Source organism: Coturnix japonica, chromosome 12, assembly GCF_001577835.2.
Source record: "Coturnix japonica isolate 7356 chromosome 12, Coturnix japonica 2.1, whole genome shotgun sequence".
NCBI classification, from domain to species: domain Eukaryota; kingdom Metazoa; phylum Chordata; class Aves; order Galliformes; family Phasianidae; genus Coturnix; species Coturnix japonica.
Genome location: NC_029527.1, coordinates 7,778,906 through 7,784,522, shown reverse-complemented (window position 1 = coordinate 7,784,522; position 5,617 = coordinate 7,778,906).

Here is a 5,617-nt window from a genome sequence, read left to right as displayed (position 1 = left end):
AGGTTGGGGCAATGACAAGCCCTGGTTCCATCTTTTAAGGTATCTTGGGAATGCAATGAATGAAATCCTTGGTGTTCCCAAGAGACCTGAATGGTTCCAAGGTACAGACAGACAGGAGATGGTGCCGTTCTTTGCACAGGCACCTTCCTACCAACAAATATCTCCTATGTACTCCAGCTTTTATATCCTTGGAGCTGTAGTGACCTTAGAGGTGAAATCAACTTTCTTTGTGCCTGGGTGCACCACAAGTCCCTTATACCAGTGTGTTCATGCAGATGTCCCTTCTGGCAGCTTCTTTGGCTCTTAAGGGATGTAGTATTTAATATTGCACCATTTGGTGGAGACTTTTTTTTTTTTTATCTGCTCACATGCGCACACAAAAGATAAAAATACAAGTGGAGAAAAAAGAAATCATGAAAAGGACCCTATTTATCAAAAAGAAACAATGGCTCAGTAGTGGCGGTGAAATAGAGATGTTGTTACTTAGTGATAATAAGGGAAAAAAGCTATTGTCAAAATGATAAGGCCATTTCTGTTGTCTCCCCAAGTGATAATATCTCTGCTACCACTAATGCCTGAGTGTTGTCACGATGTTTCATAGCAAGTGTTAGATAGAATAAGTTATATGTTAAACCCACAGCTAACTCCAGAGCCTCCAACCTCACCTCCCCCATACCCTGTTGATACAACAGCTTCTTCTTTAATACCATTACAGCGGTGGTTTCTATTCCCCATGGCTTTTCTCCTGCTTCCTTTTAAATATAACACTGCTCCTGAGTCGGTTGACAAGGTACCTTTCACTGATAAGCAGCCCAACTTTGTCTTGTGATAGGCCATCAGAAAACCAGACTATCACATCTTGAAAAACGTAGGAAATGCTGTTCAAAATGCCAGCCAAATGAGTTGGGGTAAGGTTAAAAAAAGGGGAAAAAATGTAATAACACTGAAACAAGAATACAGAGATCTGCTGAAGATCTCTGGCAGAAGTCCTGATGGTCTTATGGAGTAAAGAGATAAAATTTACCCATCTCCTCAGAGGTAGATATTTTTCTCTTGCTGGGATTTGGTGCGAGTACACCTTTAGCAAGACAGTGTGTCATTGCTAGAAGGAACAGCTGGTCCTATGGTGACCCCAAGCTCACACAATTTCCAGCCCCACAGCAAATTAATTTCCTTTTCTATATGAGATATATATTATCTTTCTATCTATCCATATATATATATATATATATAATCATACAACATATATACTGAATATCCTTATATATTATCATTCTGCTCTTGTTCTGGAGCAACCATGCTGCCATGAGCTGTATCTTAGAGGGATGGGACAGGAGAATGCTGGTGTCCCAGATATGAGGCACACGGATTGTCTCTTTGGGCCATTTCTGAAGTCTGGGATGGCAAAGTATCCAGGAGAGTTCATTCCAAAACTGCGAAAAGGTCTGTTCTCCAAAAATACCCACCTGAAGATACATGGCAGCTTGTGAGACTTTTAAGTGCCCCTAAAAACCCAAATCCTGTTTGAGCTGTCAGGTGTTGATAGTCAACTTTTAATATTTTGCTAAGAAGCAGCAATTCAAATATGAAGTTGTTCTCCCAGTATTTTCCTCCTCTGCTTGAAGCTACAGAAACAAAGCTCCCGGTATGCTTTCTGTGCCTCTCACTTCAAAAAGCCTTTGTTAAAGGTGAATCCTTGCCTTGCCCTGTCCTCTACGTGAACAGCCCCAGGCAAGCAAAATGCAGGTATCAATGGGATGGCCGGAGTGCAGCCAGCAATGGCATGGATGTGGCTGTCCATCAGCCACCTGCACAAGGCCAAAGCACCGTGTTTGGGCACACATGGCAGGCATTTATGAGTTATTTCCTCAAATGTCTTTGCCCCCTTCTTTGGATGCAGCCAGAAAGAAATACATAAACAAACAGAACAGCATCCCACAAGTTCCCCGTGGAAAGTGATGTGAGAAGCTTCAGCAATGAGGGCTGTAGAGGAAATAGTTTGGGGAGGGTTTGTGGTTTTTGGTTTTTCTTTTTTTCTTTTTAAAATAAATATTTGAGGCTCACTGCGGGAGCTGAGCAGCAGTGTGGTAAGTATATCAAACACAGAGAATCCCCAGATTATCCGCTCAGAAGGCATTAGCTGGCTGCTGAACACAACCATCTTGAACCTGCGGAGTGAAGGTGCAAAAATATGGAAAAGTAAACAAATAGAGTGTGAAGCAGTACCAGGAATTAAGCCATCCCAGCCAAGCCATCTGAATAAACAGGGTGAGGGAAATCAGTATTTCTGCTGCTCACTGTCTGTCCGTCTCTCTTCTGCCATCCTTTTCTCCTTTCCTTGTGCCTTTACCTGCTTTAAAAGCAAGCTGATGGAGAGCTGTGCTGCTAATCAGAGTGGGGGCAGCTTCTTTCTTCAATCCATTTCTTTGCTTAAGTCATCCATCTCCTCTTTTTCTCCACTTTGCATCTCTGGAATGGGGTGTAGTGTGGAGCTGAGAAGTTGGCAAACGCTGATTTTAAGTGTGTTTGTGCTTTTGCTGATTGATCCCGGTATGATCAAAGATGAATAATCTCCCCAGTGCACCTCTGTAAAAACTAATGAAACCTGGGGGGGAGGAGAAGGAGAGAGGTAGTGAGGGGCAGGGTTCGTGTTTCTGGGATATTTTTTTGATTGCTTCACTATAATTACTACAACAATTTTTTCCCACCCATTCCCCCTTCCTGGCACCTTCATCTCCACTAAATGCATTTGCTAATAATTAGACCCTCTGCATGTATTCTCACCGAGCAGCCTAACCTCAAGAGTTTCCATGTTGCAGCACTCCCTGCTTTGACTATCTATGTCCATCTCATGAGCACAGGTGACCTTTAGGAGCACTAAAGATTTGTTTGCCCTCCCTCCAATGCTCCCCATACCCTGGGATATAGGCAGGATCAAGAGGGGACAGGGAAGCCCCTAAAGCAGCCTTTGCTGCCCATCAGTGTGATCACAGTGTGTGCCAATGCTGTTTGCATTGGGTACATTCAGCATAGTCCCTGGATATTAAATCAAACCACACAATTCATGGCGATATTAATGCCATCCGTGGGATGAATAAAAGGTCTGTAGGGAACCTTTGGTTGGCTATTTTAGCCTGCAGCCCTTTCTGACATCTCTGGGTTACCTATCCTGTTCTTATAGCACTGGTAATGAGCATCATTTCCAGCTTGGCCATGAGGGGCACTGATGTATATCTTCTCAAAGTTCACGCTACTCTCTTAGCTTTGCTAATTCATTAAGCAGAAGGCAGACAGAAATATTGCTTGGAGAACAACTATGAAAGATTACAAACCTGTGAATTTAAAGGGTTTCTGCTCCAAACTTCTAGTAATTTTGTAGTTCTCATAGGCTGTGTATGTCCAGGCAGACTCTGTGCTCACATACATACCTATATAAATTACCTTTAAAAGCTTTTGCTCTACCTTTCACACAAGGAAGTGACTCATAGGACATGAAATATTGGCCTCAGGTTACGCTAGGGAAAGTTCAGGTTAAATATTGAGACAGTATTTCTCCAAAAGAGTGGTCAGGCTCTTAGAACAGACTGTCCAGGGAGGTGGTGGAGTCACCATTCCTGGAGGTGTTCGAGGAAAGGGAAGGTGTGGCACTGAGAGACACAGTCTACAGTGGCCACAGGCTTCATGGTTGGACTAGATGATCTTTTTGGTCTTTTCAACTCCAATGATTCTATGAGTCTATAAAAAGGAAATCTGCAACCAGAGCACTCTCAATCATCCTCACTCTCTGTTTTCCATCAGCATCTGGAGCTACTACAATGAAGACAATGTAAGAACCAAACCCTGGCAGCAGCACAGCACGCTCATTTTCCCTGTGGGCTGCTCCCAACTGCTAAGAACACATCACAGTGCCAGTATTCACAGAGATGAATCAAAGCTTGAAGCTAGCACGTGAGCTCACCATCGTGTTCATTCACTGTCGCATTACCATTTCCATGACATAAAGAATTCATGTTAGTGCCCTTCTCACCAAAGCAGCAGCAGACGCAACCCAAAGTGTCTGATCCTGTGGATTGTGATAACTGTTCAAACTCTACAAACAAGCCCAGCACTTTGGTCTCTGTTGGATTTGGTAGATGTTATCCAAACTTCAGAAATCATCCCTGAATATTGATAGGGAGGTTTTAGTGAGAGCATTCAGCTAAAAACAAGCCAGCAGAAGACAGGAAAGAAAACATAAGAGGGGGTCACGGCTGGATTTGCTGAACAAATGAGCTCTCCTGTGACTAAGAGATCTCATCATACTCCTCTCAATTTTGTTGTAGGAAGCGGCATAAGACAATGGCTGACCTTCAAATACAGGGTGGGAATATGCAGGCTGACTCTCAACAAGAAAACCCACCTAAAAGGGTATAATCAGACTTCCCCACAGGAAATCTTTTCCTATATTGCTGTTTAATCCCTCCTACCATACAGCTGTGTGCTCTTTTAAAACAGATCGATCGTGCATTAAAAACAAACCAAAATGGACCAAATCAACAACACAAAGTACAAAAGGTTATTATGATTTTGTCTGTAACATGAAATCAGCTGGAGTGGAGGAGGAGGTCAGAAGCACTCAGCTGGCCTACAGAATCCTTAAGCTCTCTGGTTGCAGGCAATAGGTGCAATACAGCTGTGGATACATGTGAACCTGCATGCTGAGTGTCCTACAAGACATGTGCAGCTGGCCCTTCCAGAACCTTTGCATTGCACTTACATAGCTTGGATCATAACAGCACATCAAAGCCATAAAGACTGAAGGCTGCATTTGAGCAGAGAGGGATGTGCTCCCCTCCCCCAGGGTTTTGCTATCAAATCCAACAGGGCAAGTGATGGTGGGAAGGTGAACATCAGCTGAGGTATGAAGAGAGAATTATAGATTGGAATGGCATGGCATGGCATGGGCAGGTCAATCATTTCCATGAAGTAGTTTTGCAGAAAAGTTAAGAAATGAACCTAAGTTTACCCCAATTTACTCCAGACTCCAAACCACAAGGTCACAATCATCCAAGAGGCATCATTTCCTCCAGGATCAGGGGTGACCAACCTTTTAAACGCTTAGAACACTGGATTCTAACCCCTGGTCCCTCTGTCTCAGCACAAAGCCTTTCATCCAGGTCCCTCAGAGTTTAATTTTCACCCCGACTTCCAAGTGAGGAGGAGGACTGTGGCAGGAGGAACCTGTGGGCTGGGCCTCTCTCAAATCTCTTTTATCAACTGCATTCACCTCTGACACAAAAATGATAAGGCTGTGAACAATTAAAAATTAAATCTTAGGCTTGTCAGTACAGGATCAGACAGAAACACTGTCTAACTTTACACACTGTGGTTTATAGCTTTTTTTTCATGTTGTCTCCCTGCAAGCAGGTCCCTGGGCTATTTGATTTATACTTTGCCATCCAAAATGCATAAAAGATGAGGCACTTTCACTCCCCCATGAATCTTCCGCATTTTTGTTCAAAATTTTACTGAAGGTGACATGACAAATTACCACCAGAGTCAATTTGTGCTGGAGGAGGGCATCATTAAAAAAAACACAGAAGAATAGGGACAAAAAAAAAAAAAGGGTAAAGGGAGA